Source organism: Ruditapes philippinarum, unplaced genomic scaffold (genome assembly GCF_026571515.1).
Source record: "Ruditapes philippinarum isolate M1 unplaced genomic scaffold, ASM2657151v2 ctg6823_1_1_1_1, whole genome shotgun sequence".
In the NCBI taxonomy this organism is placed as follows: Eukaryota; Metazoa; Mollusca; class Bivalvia; order Venerida; family Veneridae; genus Ruditapes; species Ruditapes philippinarum.
This window is the reverse complement of record NW_026855247.1, coordinates 27,362-54,026: the sequence shown is the minus strand read 5'-3', so window position 1 is coordinate 54,026 and position 26,665 is coordinate 27,362. Positions and strand designations below refer to the sequence as shown.

The window sequence follows — 26,665 nt, the reverse complement described above, 5'->3', positions numbered from 1 at the left end:
ACCATTTAATAGGTCAAAAATAACATCAAAACAATAATATTATGTTTTATACTGTACATTATTTCAAATCAAGAATCAGCATCAACATAAGGTATGAGTAATAACAGTATATTTGCAGTGCTGTACAGGCACAGTATAGTTCAGAGCAATGCAGTGCAGTACAGCATTATACAATACAAGACAAAACAACTTTTGCTTAATTATTAAAACATTATAATAATCAACTTTGCCCTTTCTGCAGAAAAAAAAATGTTTTTGAGATAAAATGTGCCTTTAATAAAAAGTGTGGAAAAAAATTACTAGTAAAACTAAATGGCTGTACTTTTACTGTAAAACTGTTGAATTCCAAGCTGTGAGTTATAATATATCAACTGGTTTTTGTTTTTCTGTACTCTATATCCCAGCATGCCTCAGGTTAGTGAAAAGTGGGGATCTGTAGTTTTTCAATGAATCTTTGAATGCTAATTATAATGAATTTATACCAATTATAGAAAAGGACTATTTGTTGCTTTGCACTTTAAGACTTGGGTGATAATTTGTAAAGTTGCGAGTTAAATTATGCTAAGGCAGTTAATAAATTATGTTTTTTTTATTTAATTAACAATACAAAGGAATGTGATCTGTTTTAATGGTGGGAGATTTAAACTTTAATTTATTGATTTGCAAGCAGTCAGATTTAAGTTTCTGTTTTGGAATTCTTAAAATGTCAAATCTTGAAATATACTTTTTGAGATAACATGGTTTGTTTAAAATTTAATTTTCTTAAGAAAGATGAGTAATATAATTCTGGAACTTGAGATTTCTTAGTAATATTAACCACAAATTGTTTCCCAGGCAGCAAGTGACAGGAATACAAATCCTGTATAATTATGTATGTATTTGTTCATATCGATATGGTGACAATAGAATAAGTCTTAATTAACACTTCAAATATTATTTTGTGTTTGTTTCAGTAACTTATTTTTGTGTCGCCTCTACGCGCCTCTACGGAGTAGTGGCGACATATAGGGATCATTTCTCCGTCGTCTGTCTGTCTGTCCGTCTGTCTGTCACAAAACTTGTCCGGACTACTACTCATAAACTACAGGTGCAATTTCTTCCAAACTTTACAGGAATGATCAGTACCAAGTCTAGTTGTGCATATTGTCAGTATTTTTTGGTTCAATGATTTTTGTCAGAGTTATGGCCCTTTGATAATTTTTATTTTTAAAGTTTGTCCGGACTACTTCTCTTATACCACTAATGCATTTTCAATGAAACTTTACAGGATTGATCTGTAGCTCAAGTCCTTGCACATATTGCACAAGTTTTCCGGTTGAATGATTTTTGGCCGAGTTATGGCCCTTTGATAAAAAAGTGTTTTTTTCTGTGTGTTGCCAGATACACAAAAGCTTGTCCAGACTACTCCTCATATTAAATACTGGTGCAATTTTATCCAAACTTTACAGGAATGATCAGTACCAAGTCTAGTTATGCATATTGTCAGCATTTTCCGGTTCAATGATTTTTGTCAGAGTTATGGCCCTTTAATATTTTTATTTTTAAAGTTTGTCCGGACTACTTCTCTTATACCACTTATGCAATTTCAATGAAACTTTACAGTATTGATCTGTAGCTCAATTTAGTCCTTGCGCATATTGCACGGGTTTTCCGGTTGAATGATTTTTGGTCGAGTTATGGCCCTTTGATAAAAAGGTGTTTTTTTCTGTGTGTTGCCAGATACACAAAAGCTTGTCCGGACTACTCCTCATAAACTACTGGTGCAATTTTATCCAAACTTTACAGGAATGATCAGTACCAAGTCTAGTTGTGCACTGTCCGTCTGTCACAAAACTTGTCCCAACATGAAATTGGCCATCATGAGGCGACACATGTGATCACTGATCGCTCTTGTTATTTTTCTAACCCTTTTAAAAAACATGTGTATCATTTATATTATTGATGAAACTTGCAATGACACATGCCATTTGTTTCTAAATACATGTACTAATTCAGTTAACATATTAATTTTGGAGAAGTTGGCCCTAAATTACAGAAAATGGATAATTACTAATGTTAAAGGGAAAGAAAATTAGCAGCCTGAACAGGGCTTGACCCTTGAACCCCACTTCTGCAGCTCTACAGATTGAGCTTCCTAGCAGCTTTCTTATATACTTGCCAATTAATGTACAATTAATGAACAGTTTTATACCATAACAACATTATAAAAGTGTTCAGTACATCAATACACAAAACAAACAAAAAAGAAGTCACATTTCAAACTTATAATCAAACCACTTGAGGGGTGTTAAATATAATTTCAGCACAGAGACAATTCTAATTTCTTGGTTATATACATTTTACATTTTAGCCTTTTAATAGTTTAACTTAACTTAAATCAGAGTTTTTTTGAGCGTCTGAGTTTAAAAGCTTTTAAATGTCCACAAGTGTTGCTGTTGTTCCCTATACATTATCTGTTTCTCAAAATTGTTGAGAGAAATACAAGATGTTAGACAACACAAACAATATTACAGATGTCATTGTTGGTGACTACATTGACTGTGACATTTATGAAGCTTTATTTGATTACAAAGAACGAAAAGTACACCATTTTATTTTATTACAATGAACGAAAAGTACATCAAAACACCAAACTAAAAATAACGCTGAAAGACTTGTTGTGTAAAAAGGTTCACTTTCAGATTATCTTACTCTTTTCTTTCATATTCCTTTAAACTGAAACTTCTGGCACCATGTTGATGAAGTTTCAAAAGTCACAGCTGTTCATTTTAGATGAATATCCTCATATTTTTTTTTTACATTTCTATTTGAAGTTACTCTTATTATACAGTTGCTCTTATATTATACAGTTGCTCTTTGAAGTATTGTGCAAAATGCTTTTGACATAGACATATACCATTTAAGGTATATGACAAAATTAAAATGACACTATTACTAAGTGTTGTATTATGTTACTGTACCTGGGTTTATCTTATAAGTAACACTTTTTACAAAATAGTTGAAAAATAGTGAACTTTACACAAGACAAAATTGATACAGAATTGAATATTTTGAAGAATTATTGTGACAGTTATATTACTTAGTGAATTTAAAAGTACACATGGTAAAACAGAAACTTAGTTACGTACCATATAAATGAGCCGCGTCATGACAAAACCAACATGGCGTTTGCGATTCAGACCAGCCTGCGAATCCGCGCAGTCTGATCAGGATCCATGCTGTAACTATAATTGCTTACCAACTCTATTACAAGTAGAGAAACTGATAGCGAACAGCATAGATCCTGATCAGACTGTGCGGAGGCGCAGGCTGGTCTGGATCCATGCTGGTTGCAAACGCAGTATGTTGGTTTTGTCCTGAAGTGGCTCAAATATAGTATTTACAAGAAACATCCTGTATCTTACTTATACCATTGTAAATATCAAAATCATGTGATATTGTGATTTTTCACTTAGAAAAAAAAATTACCTTTACCTATGTATTTTGAATTAGAAATATATAATATAATTATATAGATACTAAGATAATTATGGTTTTACTTGAAATTATAAAATATTATAAACTTAACAATGTACTGCATTGCAATTACATTCATTACTTAGATGTAAAGTTATCTACAGATAATAACATCTGTAACGTATAAAAATAATTGTTTGTTAGTAATTATTTCTGATCCAGGATATTCATAAAATTAAGGGCTATCAAGAACAATAGTGCTGCCCGTCCATCAGTCCGTCCCAAATTTGTGTCCAGCCCATAACTTTGTTATTTGAAGTCAAATTTTACAACTATTTCACAGAGATGATCACCATATTGAGATGACGAGTCACGCGCAGCATTTGGGTTGCTTCCTTGAGGGTCAAGGTCACAGCATGACCTTGCAGCAAAATTGTGTCCGGCCCATAACTTCATTATTTGAAGTTGGATTTTACATCTATTTCACAGAAATGATCACCATACTGAGACATTGTGTCAAGCGCAACATTTGGGTTGTTATTACACTTTGAACTGACTGCCTCCATGGTCGAGGGGTTAGAGACGATAACTTCTAATCCAGTTACCTCTCTGGCGTGGGTTTGATCCTCGGGAGATGCTTTGGTAGTTTAGCACGAAGGAAGGTAGTCTAGTACTGGTGTAACTCTCCAGGAACAATGGTTAGAAATATACACGCCTATATGACTGAAATACTGTTGGGAAAAGGCGTAAAATGAATAAACTTTGAACTTTGTCTGTGACATAACTCTGACACTACAAGAGGTATATCTTCCTGTGTCCAAAACCTATTCGGGGAGCATCACCCGGTTCAATCGGCTCTTGTTAAATGTATATAACATTATAACTAAGTAATTTAACCATACTTGCAGCAAGTTGCTTAAAGGGACTCCACTTAGACTGGTGTTTTGACATGACAGGACTGGAAATATTTTTTCCGAGATTTGTGTACCATTTTATATAGGTCTATAGACCAATAACTTGTGTGCAAATTTTCAGATCATTCCTCCACCTGTTTGTCCTGAATAATCATCTTTATTGTGGCAAATGAACAAAAAAATAAAAGCGTTGCAATTGTTTTCTGAGTTAAATTGGACCAAGAACCACACAAAATTGATATTTAATGACTTTATAATATTTCTTTATTATATTTTGCAGATTTTTTTCCATTTTCATTTGCTTAACTTAATCTATGTAAGAATTTTAAATTTTGTGTTTTTAGTGACTTTTTGCCCTTAATGCTCCTTTAATAATTGTAGCCCAATCATTTTCAACTTAGAAATATATTGTGAAAAACATTCTTTTGCCTTTATGGGATATAATTATCGTCTAAGTGCAGTCACGGGTTAACTCCTATTAAATTTATTTGTTCCTTTATTGAACAATAGTATAACAAGTAAAATCAGAGTTCAATACTTATGTTGATACAAAATGTCTTCTTTTTTTCCAGTCATGAAAAGAAAGATAAATGTTTTTTTCTTTAGATTTCATGTGGTTCATATAGTGCAGTTTTGACATTTGTGGTTTATAACTAAAATCTATGGGATATACATTTTGTCTGGGGTTAGAAATCAAGGCCTTGTGATTAGTAAAAAGAAGATTAAGAGACAATTTGAGTGTATTTTCACATAAGAATTGTCTGTAAGTCCAAAAATATTTTGATCTTTACTAGCTGTAGAGCGACTGAATCTATCCATGACCAAAATCAGCCAGCACAATTCAATGGCGTCTGATCATGACCTGAACTTTTCACAGTTCAGACTGTACTTCATCTGAAAATGTCCCTAAAATTGATAAATGGTCTTGTCTAGTCATGGAAAGTTTATTTAAGATATTTGATCTACATGATTGTAATATTACGGTTAAAATAAAAGATGTTCATCTTTTTGTAATGATTACTTGAATTATACAAAATCAACATTTCACTATAGACTTAATACCAACTAGAACATCATGTACAATGAAGAAGATGGAGCATTGCTTTGTTTACAAATTTTATTGGTCAATATGCATTAATATACTTACCTTAATTTGCATAAAGTACCACAAAAGCCAGCCACATATGAGACTGACTAAAAAGACAGATCGCAAATAAAGTGACTACAGACACTCGGGTCCTGTGGCAAAAACAATATGGCAGCCAAATGGAATTGTTAACATTGAACAAGTCATTAATTTTACAGTGATAAATAATGAGTTAAACTAATTTTACCTAAAATGATATAACTGTAATGATTTCTGATTCATGTACAGTATGTAGTAGAAAAAAAGTCAATTAATACAAATGGTCAGATGAGCAAATTTAATTATGTTAACAAATGAGGAAAACAGTGTGTTCATTTAGCTTGATTTACTATTATGTAGAGGATATTTGTTTAGTTCAGTGTAAGATCGGAATATATTTCACCGAGTGAGCCCCAAGAGGTATATTTCACGAGTGGCGCAGCCACGAGTGAAATATGAATTTTTGGTGTTCACAAGGTGAAATATATTTCGATCTTACACTGAACTTAACAAATTTTCTTTTTATTATATGCAAAGAAATGTTTTAAAAAGACATAAAACCAAATACTGAATTAAAAGCGCGCCAAATAATAATACAATTTGACGTCATTTACGACATCACGTCATTAAGTTGGTTCTCAGTACTGTGCACGCTGGTATTTCACTGAAACAACGTAGGGGGCTTAAATTCAAAACAGTGAAATTACTGTTTAAAACAGTGAAATTACCAGTTTTATATCACTGATATATTTCTATAAACCACCGAAATGCATGTAATAAATTTATGATAACTCAGGAATTGAAACTTTTGTCATGGGATAGGACAATACCTTTGTCTGAATCATGACTCTGTTAATTTTTTATATTGACATATGTCATACATCAGAGCATGTGTATGAACAAACAATTGATTCTTCACATAAAACTTATATCTACCTCATTTTATCATTGATTCTTAATTCAAAAGTGATTCTGTTTGGTAGAAAGTGAGTTCTGCTAAACTTCATTGTTTTAGTTCTTTGTCTGTTAGTTAATTAAAGAATCAAGATCAATTTCGAGATAACATGTAAATACCATTTGCTGGAAGGCAGCATGCAGTTTTGAGTTTTCTGGGTTTTTTTTTTTCGGAGAAAATTTATCCCTGCATGTGCCTTAAGACTTGGAACTGCATGGAATAAATTTAACTTAATGTAATAAACATAGTTAATGCAAGTGTTCTGTTTTAAGAGGAGGAATTTACGCATGTGCTGTTTTCTAAACGAAGGTCTCTGTTAACTAAATTTCATTTTATTCTTGCTTTAATAATGTTAATTCAATGAAAAAGCTTTAGTTCTGCTCTTTTATTAAATTGTTGCACAACAAATGACGAAGCTCACCAAATAATTCTTGCCTTCTTTGATAAAAGTGTATTACCAGTTTGCCTTCATAAAACAGCAAAGCAGAAGCCTTTTTTGGTTTGAAGGAAGATTAAGTTATTTCCTCAAAAATTCACAGAACTATAATGGCAACAAAATGGTTAACATGAACAAGACGTATTTTTTACAGTGATACATCAGGAGTTTTATTAATTTTACCAAATTGTTCTACTATATCTATCATATCTATTTAATGTATAAATTAGCAGTTTCAAGTTCAATCCATAATCTTCTGAATTTTTATAATGGACTAATGCCATGCTTTGAACTAGGAACTGTCCATTTTTGATTAAAGGGGATTAGATTATAATTAAAAAGCATTAAAAATTAAGATTTAACAATCACCAGTACAGAGTTTGGGAGTTGGAGAGGGTATGTGACCGACTTCTGTACTGAAATGTACAATGATCTAAATACATACTCAGATGACACAGATGTTGCTTTATAGTTATTATGAAGTCTAGGAATTGAAAAAGTTGGTTTGGTGCAGCTTTAATTGAATATATTGAGTTAATTGATTTTTACAATTTTGTCAATTTACTGTGGTAGGTTGAGTTTTTCTTCTGAGTTTAGGCAGCAGGTGTGGCCCTATAAATGTTAGAAGCAATTATTGAAGAACAGTCTGTTTTTAAAATTTAGGTTTAGGAGATGGGCGTTTTAGTTTTCAATTAGCAACTACAACTGTACTTTAATTCATAGAAAAAGCAGAAGATGCAGAATCTTGGTTTAGAATTATGAAAACTTTGATGTACAAGAGTCATATGAAAATAATTCATGCAGAGTGCTGTTGAAGGAGGCATATTTCTATATTCCCCCCTTTACTTGTCAAAAAGAGTATCCGCTTGAAAAATGCAAAAGGCTTCAGTGGGTATGATGTTACGGCACTGGCACAGCACGATAATGGGGACATGATGAGATTTGGAGGTTCAAGCTCTCATAATGTAGGGATGTATATGGTAAAGTTTCAATACTAATGTTGCTAAGGTAAGATATTAACATGATAGCAAATTAATATCACAGAGGAGCTAGATAAAATGCCATTAGGATACATGGACAGGGCTGTAGCATAGTGCTCAACCATTGCCTGAAGAACCAAATCTTGATTTAAAAAAACATGTACTTAGTGACACTTGTGCCAATTCTTGCCACAATTCCCAGACAGTCAAAAAAAGTGGTTTTGTGGATAAAGCTCTACAATATGGGGCCTTCTGTCATTTTCACCAATGCACACCTTTACTAGTATTATATATTTATATTATAAAATAGGGACAGCTATTCTTCTGACCCAGGTGTTGGCAATGGTATTGACGTCTCAGTTATTCTAACTGATTGACACTATTTGAGAATAACCAGTATAATATATGAGCCATGCCATGACAAAACCAACATAATGCCTTTGCGACCAGCATGGATTCAGACCAGCCTGGGCATCCGTGCAGTCTGATCCGGATCCATGCTGTTCGCTTACAAGCCCTATTACAAGTAGAGAAACTGACAGCGAACAGCATGGATCCTGATCAGACTGCGCGGATGTGCAGGCTGGTCTGGATCCATGCTGGTCGCAAACCCATTATGTTGGTTTTTGTCATGACGCGGCTCAATTAATCTTCAAGATTGGATCCTCTGGTCCTAATCGTTCAAAACCAACTGAACAAACACACAACTGCCAGTAGTAAAGTACTGAAGTCAGTTATAATGTCTTGTCAGTAACATTGATTAAAGACATCATAGTAGACTGTGGATGAACACTTCTTATCTTACTGGTAAATTTTTATCACCTGAGCTGATTTGGTTTTATCATTTTTCTGTCACATCTCTATGGTATTTGGGTGGTCGTAGGTTACGCAATGTCTAATAAAACCATAACAAAGTTATCCACTTGTTTATTTCTGCATCAGTGTAAAATAAAGCCAAGTGATAATAATGTAAAGCTTATTTATTTATAAATGGTACAAGAGGTTTAACTATTGTATATACTCTACAATAATATTAATTATGCATGGTTTATTGTTATTCTAACAATTAGTTCAGAGAAGCAAATCTCATTTTACAGTATCTGTTGTCTCAGGTTCTAGCTAGCACTGGTGTGTAATTCATTTGTGGCCCTTTCAGTTATAACTACGGAATAGGATATTTGGCTGTAGTAGAAAAGTTATATATGTAAGTTAATAAATTGTTCTATATTTGGATTATCATAGTGACAGTAAGTCCATTATGAAGATTGAAAGATTACATGTAGATAATGTTTTAAATGTTTTTATGTGCATTATCTCTCTTATTGCAATGTTTTTTACCAACATTATAACATTTAACATGTGTTATAACAGTGCAAGATTCTTTGAGCTGACAGTTTTACTGCGAAAAATGCATTTGCAAGGGAGATAATCTTTTAATCTTTTTAATTAAATTGTTGAATATATCTAGTATTGATTGTTTTTGGTTTTTTTCAATTCAGTCAGAAATGGTCTAAGTTAAATGAGTGCCTAATTAAATATTATTATAATGATTGTAAAGTAGTATAAATAAAAGCAAGTAAACTAAAATTGCAAAAGGGTAAGAAAGTAATTCAAATAGATTTTTTCATACCTGACAAATTTAGTTTAGTTTATACAAATTTATTTTAGTTTGATTATGTTGAAAACTATAAGCTTATTGAAACACTCTAAAATCCGTTCAGTATGACCCTTACAGGGTTTGAACCCATTCTGTCAGCAATCCTTAGATTACTAGTCTGACGCATTTAAACCACTTTAATTGCCGCACTGCCACTATGACAAATTTGCTCAGAAGTGTGGAATGAATCTTTAAAATTCAAGTGAACACATTGTTATTTGCAAGACTCCTATTTCCTGGACTGAAATATATTTTAGTAGATGTAATATTCCTCAGATTTAATATACTCATTTAATTCTGCAATTAAGCATTTAAATTGCCACCTAATTGTATTAGAGCACTTAAATTTTTATTTTCCCCACTACTTTGAGTGGGGGTTGAATGGGGCTTGTAGATTGTAGATAAAAAAACTCCAAAATTAATACCAAAAAAAAAACAAAAACAAAAAAAAATCTCCAAATTCTTTTATGTCTCTAAAGAAATCACTAAGGGCAAACAGAATGTCCTTCTGTTATACTTTGATCTGAATATAGACATACTTGCTTTGACAATTTCCAAGTAATCTAGACAGATTTTCTGCCATATTGAGAAAATATACTGGACATTTACACCCTGTATTGTCGTCAAGGGAGACAATCTGACAATTTGTCTGAAATATGACCGATGACACCCTCTTAATTGCTCACGTTTCCATAAGTCTACAATCCAGAAATGAAATTATTGGGGAATATTCCCAGAGGAACGTGTTGTTGAAATGTTATCTAGAATTCACAGAATAATCAAGTAAACTCCAGGGATGCATAGTGTTCATAGCTGACTTTTTGTCCGATTAAATTGAGAAAATTTGATTGGTTAATTCAGGTTGAGAATAATATATCTTTCGATCAAATGAATTTTTCTAATGAATTTGATCTTAAAGAAATCAAATAATATTTGACATATGATCGTAGGTGATTAATTACTATAGAAAGTGTCAAAATAGTGTGTCACTTAAAATACTTTAAGTTTGGCCTTTTTAGTACTTTAAACCAGATTTCTTTAATCTTTGTTGAAATAAAAAAGTATAAACATGTATTGATTAAACTTGAATGCTATTGTAACTATGTTTTAATGCTGTTTTATTGTTCCTATTGATATAGTGTCTGTTATGTGTTTATTTACAAGTTTCTTTGGGTTAATTTAAGATTTAAAAATAAGTGAAGGGCTTCAAAATTTAAGTGCTCCAAATTTGATCAGTAGAGACTTATGTGATGTCAGTGCTTTGTTGTATTGTTTTTTAAGGCACACTAATTCGTTCTTTAAACATCAATTTCCCATGCCTAAGAAATCAATATCTATTAAATTCTTTAAAAATGTTAAACTTTTTAAATAGTGGACTTAGAGCATGTTAGATGTTTAACAACTGAAGAAAGTAGCGCTTAATTGTGCAGTAATGTGTTGTAAAGATAGCAAAATGTAAACAAATAAGAATTTTGACTTCCATACAAAATAATCATTTACTATGGTTATTATTATCAATTGCAAACAGAGCAAAAGAAGCTAACCTATGTTGCAAAAATGAGTATTTTTGTTGAAACTAACAAAATAAAAAGTTTTTGAGAAATAAAAATAATAGCATTTCTGAGACATAATTAGGGCGGCTTTAAACCACTGGGTATATTTTGATGAAACATGATAGGAATATTCTTATGTGGCCCTTTTATATTATACTCTTTACATATATTTTTTCGATGGTGATAATATTGAATGATTATTTTCTATGAGCATGACCAGAGAATGTGATACCCTATACATCTCCTTATTTTGTGGGTTCTTATTTTGTGGGGGTTGGCAATGTGTAAAATAGACAAGTTTTGGTGCTGGATCTTTGTGGATCTTTAAGATTAAACTGGTTATAATGGTAAAAATTAAAAGATTATTTGTTTTAATTATTCAAGATAATTTCCCTATCCTCATATCTGAGCAGTTAAAATTCAGTTAATTCAATTTTAAAGTTTGTACTCTTAAGGCATTTTCAATTGTTTCCAGAGCAAAATAGTTTGCTTACGTCAGCAATATAACAAATATAGAAACACATATTTACAATTAGATCTAAATTATGCACTGCAATTACTGATTAAACTATTTAAACAAAATATTGCCTAAAAACAGTTTATTAAAGAGTATAGCTATTATAAGGTATGTTAATACAACAATGGGAGGTATCTGCTTGTATTATCAATGGTTAATTACAAAGACAGATAGAAAGATCAATTACTGTTATTTCCCTTCTGTACTGCAAAACTTGCTGGTTTAAAGTGAGTGATCAGAATTGATCAGTTTTGGCTACTGTTTATTGGTTTATAGCAATATTGAATTACCTTACAGGAAAAGAAAGTAAACTTTAGGACCTTATTGAAGAGAGGTGATTTATCGACAGTTACAGGGATGTTGAGCTATCTTTAAAGAGTGGACTGTTAGAGATACAGTGTTTTTGCTTTGATAAAAACCAGAGACTAGTTTTGGTTGTAGTTAAGGTGATGGAGGAGTAGTGTTGTTGTATGTTGTATGGTGTTGTCCAAAGATATTGAAATAGAAATTAAAAGCTACATATCTGATAGATGAGAAGGATTCCACTTTCATTAGTTTACATATTTATAGTGTTTGTATGTATTTTATTAGTTTGAAATAATAATTAAGTGTTTGAATTATAGTAAATTTTAGATACTGGATTTACCAGTTAGAGACTAGTGACATAAGTAAGTATATCTTATATTTTAAAATATTGTAAATGATAGATTTTACTACAGGTTTTATATGTTATTTAAATTATTCAGACTTTTTGCCAGGTAATATGGTCAGTTACAATAACATTTATGTAAGGTTATATAACACAAACAGCTTAGTAATGAAGGGTTATATAACAAACACTGTTTATATATAGCCATATAACCTGTCAGAATTGTTTATTATAAGTTCTCGGTTATATGTAACAATGCACAAATATTTTCTTTGATTATAAGAAAATTTATGAATTTATTCATACATTTTCTGCAGCCATGTATGTAAATATGAACATTACATATAAGCAATGAAAATAGATCTTACATACATGTACATTAAGCAGTATATTTGAAATACAAAATGAATGTACTATAGTAAAATCATGATTGATTGTTTTGGTAGCTGACTTTCAAAATTGCTTAATATATGCACATGTGGTCATGTATTTCTATTTTGTATGATTACAATAAACATATCTTATGAACAACAGTCATATAAAAATGTGGGAATGGCAAGTAAAAACTTATTTTGGTGGCACAATTAATTAGGTTCACAATAGATAATTATTGATATACAAAACAGTCATGTACACATACAATGTATATAAAACTTTTGATACTCCCATGTTGAAAAGGAACCTAATACTGGTCTAAATCATGTTAAAACAATGCCATGACAGTATAGCCTGTATGATTTAGATATGACTTTGACATGAATGATTTCCTTCAGTAACTATTAATTTAGTGGATAATATTATCCACTATTAGTAGATAAATGTCCCTAAATCAGGCTGTAATCAAATTAATCAACTATTGATAGACAGGTATCTTTGATGAAGTATATCAACATTATATCTTCAGATAGGATGATTGATATCTTATGTACATACCTGTCATTCTTCGATATAATGTTCTGTGTAGGTGGGGGTAGATGCATGCATGACTGGGGTATCGATCATAATTTAACTTACTGCTAAATAAATTTTCAAAAAGTACATTTTTCTCCTATATTAACTATATAATATTTATGCATTAATGAGGGGGATATTGCATAATTGTGATATTGTTAATGAGGGGTATAACATATTTGATATTGTTAATGAGGGGGATAACATATTTAATATCGTTAATGAGGGGGATAACATATGTAATATCGTTAATGAGGGGTATAACATATTTAATATTGTTCATGAGCGGTATAACATATTTGATATTGTTAATGAGGGGGATAACATATTTGATATCTTTAATGAAGGGGGTAACATATTTAATATCGTTAATGACGGGGATAACATATTTAATATGTACACCAACTTGGTTGCCTGAATGACATGATTGTTATATAATTTTATTAAGGAGAACATTATAAAGAGTGGCATTAAGAACTATTATAAAGCTTTATAAATGCCATAAATATAATTATGTCTTTAAAATTTTCAGTCAGGACGTCAGTACCTAAAACTGTCTGTAAGTTGACAGGGACGTATAATTCATTTTTATTCAAAATAAGTTGTATTTGTTGTCATGAGTCATTTAGTGTTATATATCTTTAAGTGATCAACTTTTACCCATTGAATAGAAATTTAAAGAATTAAGTCACGTTATGATAAAAATAGCATAACGTTTAAATGTATTTAAGTAGATCGAAGACTTTAAAAATAAAGATCTATTTCTTTAAATATAAAAAAGAGTTTAACTTTTATCTGCAGTTATAAATATTGAACTTTAAAAAATATAAAAGAATATTTGTATGCATATAATATGCATATGATAAATACTTTTTATCGAGCTGTTTATGTAAGAATTCGAGACAATTAGTTTATTCTTGTCGGTTCATATTGGCTTTAAACTTAAAGCAGCATGCCTCCAGATGAGCGAATATATTTCAATAAATCAAACTTGTGAAAAATGTTAGAAAAATTAGATTTTAGGAAAAGTAGAAAAATTCAAGTAATAATTAATATGTTATGAGCGATTAATGGTGAAATTTTCACTATGTGTAACTATATTGCTACTGCCTTACTAGCACAGTAAAGGCATTCTTTGAATATTTTGACCTCTTTTTGTAATAAACGTGGGTAACTTGTAAGTGCCATTGATAATTTGTAAAATGATTCCTTTTTGTTACTATACAATAATATACATTTAATTTCATTTTCAAAATTTTCATGAAAATAAGCATTAATCTGGAGTTGTGCTGCTTTTAAAGCTTACAATAAATTTAAGACTCAGAATTATAAATATTTTCTCATGTTGAAAATAATTTCCATTTAATTATATAATTATTTATTAAGTTTTATTTTCTATATATCAGAAACATATGACAGATGTTATATTATAAATCAACATGGTGGTTAAGTTAACTGTACTGGTACAATATTAATACAGGTCAAAAAGGAATATGTATTTCCTACAAGATTAACTTCTTGATGCGTTAAATAACTGTCGATATTTGTGTTTTCCCAAACGTTTAAACCTCCAAGTCGATTTCTCCATATGCTTGGCAGTGAGACAAAATATATGCTTAAGAGCAAGTGTTTAATATTTTAATATTTGCTAAGTTAAGTATGTGTTTTTAAAAAAATGGTTATTAAACAGAATACTCTATCATTGTGATTTTGGTTTTTCGTGAGAAAAAATCGTAAAAATCGGTCACAAGGTAAATATCTATTTAATACGTATATAATACTTCAAAGGATGATTTGATTTGATCAAGGAGGGTTATAATTAAAGAGTGGAGAGTTGATTCACATTTCTTATGGTACAAAATCTTCATTAATTGCTAATAAAATGATACCAGAACACTGGGTTAAATACATACAAGGGGTCAGTGCAAACAAAATGTTTTTACCATATTTGTTTAAAATACTGAGATAGATCTGTTTCACACTGACTAACTTCTCAGACATTTACATACATATATAGATATAGAGAAAATTGTTAAGTTACCACATTTTAAACATCTTGGTTTTATGATATACTGAATGTATGTTATATGTATATTATTTCACTTTATATGACTGTTAAAGTCTAAGGAATATTTAACAAATAATATAACATGATGTTTATGTTAATTTCAAGTTATAAGCTTAGTATTTAAAGGAATATGCAACGGATTTTCGATTTTTTGTCAGTTAAGTTCAACTTTATTTAACATTTTACTTTTTATCTAAAATTTCATATTGTTAAAATTTAATATCAAAATTTAAATGAAAAATGACTTTTAACACCTGGATAGAATTAGTTTAATTTTAGAGTTCATCTCATTCACATTTATCCTGCTTACTTTGTGTATTCAGTTTTCCCTGCTTTGATTTCTCAGAATTGTCCTATATTAATGTCAATATAAGGGAATTTCAAAATAAAATGTTGAGAAATTGTGGTAACTGAAATAACAATCATTGAAGTTAAGTCATTAAGTACATGAACTGTTCATGAAGTCAATTAATAAATTCAGTTCATGAACTGTTCATCAATTTGAACAAATAACTGTTCATAAACTGGCATATCTTGAACTATATCTACAATAATTGTTGGTGAACTGAGCACATTTAATCTTAGAAATATCACAGGGGAGATTCACGCCATTCGTTACCCGGCCCAGGAAACAAGATGGCGGATGCACCCGATATGTATGTTTTTCCTTTTTTTACTCTGAAATTCGTGATGTTCTAGTGTAAAGTTTCAAACAATAACCTTTTCCACAATTTCCTGGCATGCAGGATTTTATTTCATGATGTTTCATCCCGTACTCTATCTGAAATGTGTGTCACTAGATTCGAAGCAAGAGAATTTTCCTCTGTGCTTAGATGACGACATATTACAGCTTTTTAAAGTCAGTGGTTTCAGTTAATGTACAAATATGTTAAAGAAACAGTGAATTTGATAGAAGAAGCCATTCATTTTCACGATCAAACCGGTGGAAAATTCTCTTGCTTCGAAGCTGGTGACGCGCATTTCAGATGAAGTACAGGACGAAACATCATGAAATAAAATCCTGCGTGCCCGGAAAATTGTGAAAGGTTATTGTTTGTACATTTATACTAGAACATTGCGAATTTCCGAGTAAAAAAAGGAAAAACTTATGTATTGGCTGTGTCCCTCATCTTGTTTGTTTGGGTAATGAATGGCGTGATTCTCCCCAGTGAATATGTATGATCCAGTTCATGAATCAAACTATGTGGACAACCTCAGACACGGTTACTTATATGATAGAGTTATAAGATGGCTGCCTGCAAGCTTAATATAAATATAAGACTTAAATGACCCCTAGGCACATTTTAGTGAAGCTCATTTGGAATTGGCTAATATTGAAATTTTGTTCATGTGAACAGTTATCATCAGGTGAGCTATTTAGGGCCATCATAACCTTCTTGTTTTTCTTTAAAATGTCTGCCTTTAAGCCCTTAATTTGTCTGCCTTAGTTTGAAACTGTACAATTTGTTTCTCCTGATCAAATTTTGAGACACTGGTATTGATCTTTATTGTTAAAATACAATCTTTTGAAATTATTGCTTAAAATGTATCACATGGTAAATGCTTTCTGGTTTAACTTTTCAAATTTTAGGGCAAAATGTCTGTGATTTAGTGCTGCAATTTTGATCAGAACGCAAAACTTAAGAGAGTTTTAGAGCTATATTTTCTATGATTAGCTTTAAATTGGAATGTAAGAAATGTAAATGAATTATGGTTATTCAGAAAATTGATATCAGTTGCAATATTTTTGTGTGTCATTAAAATATGTAGCTTTAAAAGTCATGGATTCCAAATAAACATGCAGTAAATGAATGAGTTGAAATAAATTAACCATTTCAGTATAAGGTACATCTTCAGTCTGACACTGTGAGGCACCTATACTGTTGGTTGTTCAATTTTAAAGTTCATTATAATCTTTAAATCTATATCATGGACAATTTCAAATTAATAGCTCAGGGCATGAGGGCAATTTAGTAGTCTAATCTTTATAAATTATGTAGTGTAAGGATTAAGGTCAATGCAGTGCATTACCAATATAAATTAAGTTAATGATTTTATTCAAAGAATTACTATTTGAAGAATAGGGAGAGCTATTGTACTCACCACACATTTTGTTAAGTTTTTTTGTTGAAGTTCAGGTATCCTCAAAGTACTGAAGGGTAAGGTTGAAACTTTACACACTTATTTGAGAGCATAATTTGAAGTCCCAGTGTCCAAGGCCCATAACTATAACATGGATTTTGACAGAATTATGGCCATTTTTGAACTTATAAAATTCTACATAGGCAGTGAGAATAGTGGAGCACACTGTCTACCCAACACCTCATGTTATGCCATCAAGGCTACTGTGACTGAATAGAAATAAAGAAGCAGAATTGATATGTTGTTTTGGGTTACAGAAAATTTCAATGCATATCATGTGACATTAGTTTTGATATGGAGACCTGGGTGATTATTTACATTAAAAAACTTGTTCAACACTAAAATGTGATCATAAAAATTATATGACACAACAGACAGAGGTTTAACATAATTATTTACATTATTTTTATTACAGATTATGGATAAGCTAAAGTCCTGAGACAGAAAGAAAAGTATGGAAGAGATGAAGAATCTTGTGTATAAGTCGTCCGACACGTAAGTTAAAGAATTATCTCCCTTTTTACTATAACTCCTTGAATAGGCATTATACATAGACATGAATTTATTTGCCAATTGAAATATATCATTTTAGGTTTTTAGTCACCCATAGCTGTTAAGGCTATATGGCTTTAATTGGTGGAGAAAGTTACCAGGTGCCTCTCTGTGCATTATTTCAGCCATGAGCAGGCATCTCAGGGCTTGATTACCTAAGCTGTCCTTCCAAAAAGAGCCACCATCCCTGTGACGGAACCACAGCAATGATAAGTGAAGACAATTTACATAGAAAAGCATGTTATTAATGACAAATTATGTAATAGTTAAGGTACATGCAAGATTTAAATAAAGATCTTACAATACGTAGGGTTTAGGTTTGCAAAATTATGCAAACTGAATAATTTAAGTGGGTACTGTTCTGCCACCCACAAGCGATTATGTTGGGAATTTATTTACTTTAAAACAAAGTGATTTAAAAGGTCGTCAGCAAACGAATAACTGTATTAGCTACCTGTAAAATAACACAGAAGCGTTTCACAAACGACAAAAAATTACTCCAACAAACCTTTCACACATGAACAAAATCAATTGATCTGTATGTCAGAAGCCAGGAAAGCTTCTCAGTAAAGTAGAGACACACACAAATGACAACTTGTTTCTCCACAAATACATATTTACTCGCAAGATGACATAAAGATGTGGGCAAGACATATGCAGGCTTGAGTGAAAAGAACCAAATCAAATTGCCGATAGATCATCTATATTAACGCTCATGACTGAAGGCCAATTTATGATCTTGGTCATTCAAACGCTGAAAGATTCAAGCCTTTTGACTTCTAGCATTAGGCTGTAACTTTCTTAGACAAAAAGACAATTGCTTGTCAGATAAGATACTTTCAGAGAGATATAATTGACCAAAAAACATTTTTTTGAGGCATATACTCAAGTAAGCCATATCACATATAAATGCCTTTAAGTGAAGCAAATTTGCAGTAATTCTAACAAGACAATCATACGTAATATAACCGTACCTACAAATATAAATCTTAAATCAATATTTAGGTTTACAGAGTACTCTTTTTGCACAGGGAAACAACAGATGACAATTCCCTAACAAAGCAAAATCGCATCGGGCATGGGTGCTAAGGTGTAAGATTAAAAAGACATTCTATAAGTTCTTACCCAACTCATGTTGACAAAAATAAAATCTGCAGTTAAGATCCATGATTGTGCTGAGTTAATTGAAAGATGCGGTTATATCTTGTCTATCCACATGAACCGCTTTGTTGCAAGCTAATTTAGAACAAGTGTTAGGGGTTAGTCAGTAACAATAAAATTACATGTAAAGGCTAAAGTGATAAATAATGCATGCTTGTCTGCAAGATTAACAAAGAACACATGTCTTAATAGAAAAATGACTATCATGCAAGAAAAATTTAACTAAATTGAATATCATATGATTGAACTGGAAAAAAGGATCTCTATAGAATGCTTGGAAACAGCAAAATACAAAAAAGTACATCGAGAACAAAAAATCACTACTTAACAGGTCCTGAAACATGAGAGTAAAAAATTCCTAAGTTAAAGACTGCATTCCGTTACAAAAAACTTACAGGTATACCAGAAAGTATAATTATTTAACTGTCAAATTATAACTTCCCAAATTGCATTCTTAATAAAACAAGAACTGTTCATTGTAAATATTAAAGTTGTTTTGCACATATTCAGAGCTTTTTTAAAGCATTTTTAAAAGTTCGATTAAACATTTATACTTTTACTGGTATTTTCAAACTAAATCTAATACCGAATAAAACTTTAGCATATAAGAATAAACATAACTTAACGAAATTGAAGAAGTATTATTACTGGGCTACATTCTTAACCAAATTCTATCAATTCAGTTAAAGTGACAAAAGCTTTTTGAAGATGTGCTTGTTTAATTAGTGAATTGATAGGATGCTAATAATCTAAATGTTCCAATATGATGTTTTGTTTGTATCCAAAAAAAGAATGAATTTTTTTGTACAATGAAAAATTTCTAGAGAGCGTCATGTATTTTGTATTTCTTGAGATACAAATTCAAGATAGCAATCTTTAGACATTGGCATTGATCTTTAATTTGTTCTCTTCTCCCATGTTCAATTCTCGTAATTTATTTCTATGTTTCTGTTGATTTCAGCTTTCCCTGTGCATTTTGTTGCAGGAAACACTCTGGCTTGATCAATATTTTTTTTTTCTGGTAGGAAAGGTTATTTCAGAAGTTGATTGAAGTTTTACAGGAAATCTTTGGTTTTGTCATGCAGAGCAATTAGACTGCTGTGTGTGCAGGCAAGCACTAAATGGTTTGTTTATTGGACAATCTTATTTCTCGTTTTCTCCACATTGTGAAGGAATTATGGCAGTAAATTGGTACGGGGATTTGTCTGTAGTCTATGCCATGAAATTACAAAGTCTGATTTTGTTTTTCTTTTATTTGATTTTCTCCGTAAAGACTAGGGCGGGATTAAATTTAAAAAAGACCAAAAAATTTCTTCTTAGTCGAAACAATTGGTTTTGTGTTTAAGTAACTTCATCTTTGTTATTGAGATTCATTGCAGAGATTGAAATAGTAAAGTATCAACTTGTTAAATTGATTCAAGTATAATGCCCATGCTTCTTAATATGATGGTTAAATTTACGCCCATGAGGTAAAACATTTTAACTGTTCAAGTATTAATTCCCTAAATGCACTGACTGTAATAGTCAAGGTTTATTTGTAATTTCACAACAAAATACTGAATAAGTGGCAATTACAGTCAGCGTAGTTAGCTGACATCATGTAGAAGCGGCACACGGAATAGTGAACTACCCAGGTGCCCCGTGCCTAAATAAGCCCAGAGGCATCCTGCTCCTCACCATAAAAGCGGAAAAAAAATCAACGAAAAAATCTCGGGGACCTCAGAGACCCACTTGAGGTACGGACTCCATGATGCTTCTGGCGGCGACCTTAAATAAAGGCATTAAAAAAATAAATAAAGAGATTACATAAAGCTTTACTCAAAGTACGGAAATCACAGTGTGTTGATGTAGCCTTTGAAACACGAACTTATTCACCGAAAATGCAGATTTTTGTGCCACCTTGTTGATCTATGGTGGCCTATTTGACATGCATATTTTGAATACAGAAAAATGTTGATAAATAAAAAAAAAAAACTTTGCAAACCAAAAATATGGATGGGAGACAATATCACTCAATACATATTCTCCTAAACAAGTCTAATCCAGCCATAGTTCTCCCAATACTCAAGAATGAATATAAGAATAAGTTTAAATAGAATAAAAGCAGTAGCGGGGAGTTAAACGATCAGTAGATATAGCCATCATGTGTCCTAGGACTTGCTGAATCAGTGATCATTTAGATAAATGATGGTTGATAGTTCAACTTGTAGTAATATATTGCGCAGATAAAATGACATTATTGGTGTTTACTAGCTAATGTCTGCTGATTGGCTGTCAAATTTAAACATTTGGAAATTGGTTAACATTTAGTCCTTCGACATTTATTATGAAGGTACTCAAACAAATATTCTGAAGTCAGAAAAAAAGTCCCAAAACTTAAACCGATTACCATACAAGAAATACCTTGATTATCCATCTAATTCAAACTAAACCAATTTATGATTTTCACAATATTATGACCTCAACACAAACAGCAATCAAACCATTGATCTTTGTCCCCAGGGGCTGCTGCGACTGGCGCAGGTGCAGAGAACCTGCCATCAACACCTTAAGTGCGAAATCAAACATTGATTAAAACGACCCTTTACAGGCATAATTTGCAATCTTCTACCCTTTATTGAATTAATCCTTAGATAGTTAACAGAGAAACCGACTTTCATGCTAAGTTGTAGAGTTAGGCCATCAGTAAATCTGATACATCTGACCCTGAGGCCTATATTTGCTCAATTCTATAGTAGCTATAATTAACTTACATTGGATGTCCAAAGTCAATTACCTCAATACAACTAGCTGACTCAGCAAAAAAAGGTTTACATTAAATATACACAACACGGAGATAATAAACACATTGTACCAGTTTTAGCTGAATAAGAAAACAAGGGCACCACCCACAATAAGTGTCACACAAGAATTTTGGGGCGTAAATGGATCTCCAAAATCACTGAAGAGAATGGGTTGAAGCTGCACAGACTTATTTGATACCATAATAGGAGTCACTGCTCAGGCCAAGAACAATCAAATTGAAGTTTGACAGACTAATGCTCCTTTGAACTTTTTCTTCAATTAATCGGTGCTCCGATGTTTATATTATAGCTTCAGAATAATCGAGTATGCTTCCACGACAGCCTTTGTTGGAGTATAGTGTGTGTTTCTTAAAATAATGCCACATCACTCACAGAGTCAACTGTTTTTGCCAAGCACTAAAATAATGTACACACTGTCACGTCACCAGCTTCCTATCAGTATGGCATTCTCAGCTCCAATATTAGATTGCACAACCCAGAGCCAACATGCATAAGGTTGAAAAAAAAAGGGCACATTTAAACAACAGCTAGCCATACCAAAAAACTTGAACTAAATTGCCATGTCAATCTCAACAGCTGAAGTTAATCATATGAAGAGCAGAATATGGTTACATATATCCGTCAAAACCAGATAACATATACAGAACATATGCCAGATATATTTCCGGAAAAATGTTTATTGCCACAAATTATGAGGAAAACAAAAAGTTTCCAAGTGCAAAGTATAGTCATGTGGTTATAAAAGAAATTGATATTAATCTGCTCTGCTAAATTATAGAAAAGAACTTGAAATTTGTTCATTATTATTTCTTTGGCACGGTCAACGTTACAATCCATCACCATGCCCCACCAGACTTATTATACGGGCAGTGTGGGAATTAAGTCTGGGGAAATACCCAAGTTTTAACTTTGTGTCCCACTAAAACCCGGGAACGTAACTCAGTTGTTGGGTCAGATAGCAGAAATGGGCAAAACACTCCACCCAAGGCTGCACCCCAACAGATTTAAAATCCAAATTTCCTGCGTCCAAATTCAACATTTTAAAATCTTACATTATAGAAAGGTTTAAGACAAACTTTAGAAACAAATAACGAATATTCTTTGCTGCATATGCTACTGAAAACTTTTTAAAGCACAATAGTTAGATAGATAATGATGCTTATAATATAAACAATAAATTTTTTAAAAGTATTTCCTTAAATTTTACCAATTATCAAATTAAATGTAACAAATTCTTACAAAAGTACAGGGGAAAGAACTCTGTAATAATATTTCATAACATATTGGTTTAAATTCTATTCAGTTGATACATTTCTTTAACAGTGGAATATATTGAAATAACTTGATTATATAACAATTCAAACTCCAACGCTTGTACGACATTGATAAAAGCAAAAGACGACCAGACTAACACCAGTATACCAGACCCTAACCTGTTATCCCCCTTAATGATCACGGACCATATAATAAAGTAACACTGGAATGCTCATGAAGAAATTACCTGAAACCCAAGACCCATTAACTATGCAATAATTAAATCAAAGCTACACTAAGGGCAAATCAATCACAGATGAATTATACTAGTGTCTAATTAAGTGATTTGAAAGAAACAACAATAAATAAATTAATATAATAGATATGTTTTCAACATGACACTGTGTTGTCATAATAACTAAAAGTTATATTTAAAAAAAGGTAGAATTCATGATGAAAAATAAATTCTAGAATTATCAAAGAGAAAAAACAAACGACAAACTTTTTGAAAGCAGAAAAGGACTGCCTGAATATCAGGTATGGACTTGTATTGGATTACAAAGCAGGACTAATATTCATATATCTGTCACACTATTGTTAAGAACGGATCTGCTACAGAGTACGGAGAAGAACACATAATGAGGGGATCTAAAGTCCAACACTGAGGACGCGTAACATATGTAAATAAACTTAATACATATAAGTTCTAGTGATTTACGCAGTATGTGAACACGCATGTGTTAGCTGTCTATAATATGATTCCTTGTATACAAACACGTTATTCCTTCACGTAAAGTCGATAGAAAAAAATACAATACAAAAAATAGAGGAGAAGTTTGAACGTTGTTGGTAGCAGTCAATAGAGACCGTATTTGCTTTTCCTATGATGAATGAGAAAGTGATTGTCTTCTCACAGAAAATATAAATCGTATTAGGATGTGCTTGTATGGAATTATGATAGGAAATTGTGTAAGAATCTGTTGTGTGCGATCTCAAAGTCGAAGGTCAAATTTTTCTGTCAAAGCAGAAAAATAAAAAAGAAAGAAATGCGAATGGGCTGTATGGAAATCAGCAAGAAATAACAGGGAATGCAACTTCAATGGTAAGTAAGTTTAATGGATAATACAAGCTTTTACATGCAATTAAAAAGCATTCAAAAAGATTCAACGTTTTTTGTTATTTCACTTTGACTTTTTAGTTTAGGAAAATCAGGTTTTCTTTATGTTAAAAACAGTATTTTATTTTTATTTTGAAAATTCCCTATTATATAAATGAGATGTTATAGAAAATAAATTGAGCCATGGTAAAAGCAAGTGTTATTTATACACTGAGAGTTTCAAGGCAATAATAATCACAAGGATAGTAGTTTAGTGATTTAAATGTCCTTCATACACCGCTAACGAATGGGTATAACTTAATCAATTTACGAATCTGTTATATTAAAGCTAACAATCTCATGCCAATACACTGGATCAATGAAAAGAAAGTACAAATAAAAAAAATAACAATTGAAAAAAACACAGCATAGGCACTGAAAATCCCACAATTACCAAAAAAGGTAAAAATAGCATAAAGAATAGACCCACTGCATCGTGCAGTGCAGTAGAATATGGTGAAAATTCTGCAATTAAACTTCAGTCTCCCTACATAACATGTAAATTTACTTGAAATCTTTCTACTTTCTTAAAATGTTAGTAACATTAAAAATTTTCTAAATTGATTAATTTGTAAATTTTGGTTATTTAGATGCGCTAGCTTTAATGTGAAAATATTATTGATATTAAATTTAAAGAATTGATTTGCAGAAGCGCCCTCCTTAAAGATAAGATTATTGCCAGGCGATACAAGTAAATGGTGGCATATAGAGTAGCTACTGGCTAAAGGATAAACTTAATAGAAAAAATTAATTTAAAAGACATAACCCCATTAATCCCCGTGATCATAATAGCAACATATTGAATCTGTCTAATACAACACAAAAATGCAACATTCCTGAAAGGTAAAGCCCCAAAACAACTCCCGACACAATTGGGCACTAAACTAATGTTGTGCAACATTCAAACTGGTTAAAACCAAGCTAAAAACTATCACAACTCGCCATATGAACTGACAATAGTTTTATGACTAATAAAATTCATACAAAAAAAGAGCAATAACTGTTTATATTTGCATTAATAAGTACATTTGACTACAGTTGAATTTCAAACTTAACGAATAACAGAATCATAACCCAATCAATACAATTTGTCCAAGAATAAAATTCTGGCTGTTCGATGTGAGATTTTAAAGCCCAACCAGTCCCTTTTTCTTCTCAGCCGTTCTGTTTGTAATTTAAATCTGTATTTTTATATGAAATGTTTTTAAATTAACTATAAATTTACTACTGCAAATAAAAAACAATCAGCCAAGCAAGTCAATCAACAAAAACAACATACCAAAAAGGTCTAAGATGAATAAAAGATTAAAATTAAATAATATAAAAAATGCAAAAATGGAAAAACTTTACAGAAAATCTGTTAATTCCTCTAAGATTGCCATCAATATGTAAATATGGTAATTATCATGATAACTTAACATTATTTCAAGTGAAAAAATGAGGATTTATAAATTAAATATAAAAAAAAATGAAAATATTCATCTTTATTTGATGTGTAATCTTTGAATATATGCAATAAAGTAAATGATAAAAGTGTAAATTTAGATATTTGTTTGAGAATATTAAATGAGCCCTCGTCATGACAAAACCATCATTAATGGGTTTGCGACCAAGCATGATCCCCAAACGCCTGCGCAACCGCACGGATCCATGCTGTGGCAAACCCATTAGTTTTTGTCAGCACTAATATACTTGTCTTAATTACAATAACATAAGGAAATAGCAAAAAGAAAAAAGAAAAATTACTACAATAACTTCACCCCTCAAAAAACGATACTGCCACCGAATAATAGTAGCGATTTTGTGACCCGGACATTGGCAATTTTGCCACGACATCTTGCTTGAGATCCAAAAATAATTTCAAAAATGAATTTGGACAATCCATTAAAAGATATAACATGTTAAAGGTTTAAATATATAACACAACACTGCTTGTATGAGCCGTCAGTTACTCAATAGGTAGATCTATCGAACGGAATCGCGACCCTATCATCCCATACGGGCAGGCACTTCGTGTATAACACAATCCTTCATCTTCACCCACTGTACCCTGTCTGCATTACAGATCGAATTTCAGTTCCTCTGAAGTGAAGAACTAACTGTAAACTGCTTACAGCCTGCCCGAATGGTGCGGTGGCTTAACGTGCTCGATAAATTCATGTGGCTTTACCGTATGATCTCGGAGGATAAACAACCAACAACACCACACAGGCTTGACAGATAATGGCTGATAATTGTGAATGTAGAAGTTTATCTGAAGCCATCAAAATCGTAAAGTAACTATGGTACTCTAGTAATGATCTAATGTCTATACTGTGCAGACACAGGTAGAGC

The 26,665-nt window shown here is 31.6% G+C and overlaps 1 long non-coding RNA gene across 1 annotated transcript in view; it reads left to right on the top strand.

Annotated features, from left to right (window-relative positions):
* The window catches only part of LOC132742635 (uncharacterized), a 49,741-nt gene that overhangs the window by 5,086 nt on the left and 17,990 nt on the right, over positions 1-26,665 (top strand). Inside the window, exon 2 of the long non-coding RNA XR_009627452.1 lies at positions 17,820-17,899. This is a non-coding gene — a long non-coding RNA (uncharacterized LOC132742635). The remainder of the gene's footprint in view (positions 1-17,819; positions 17,900-26,665) is intronic.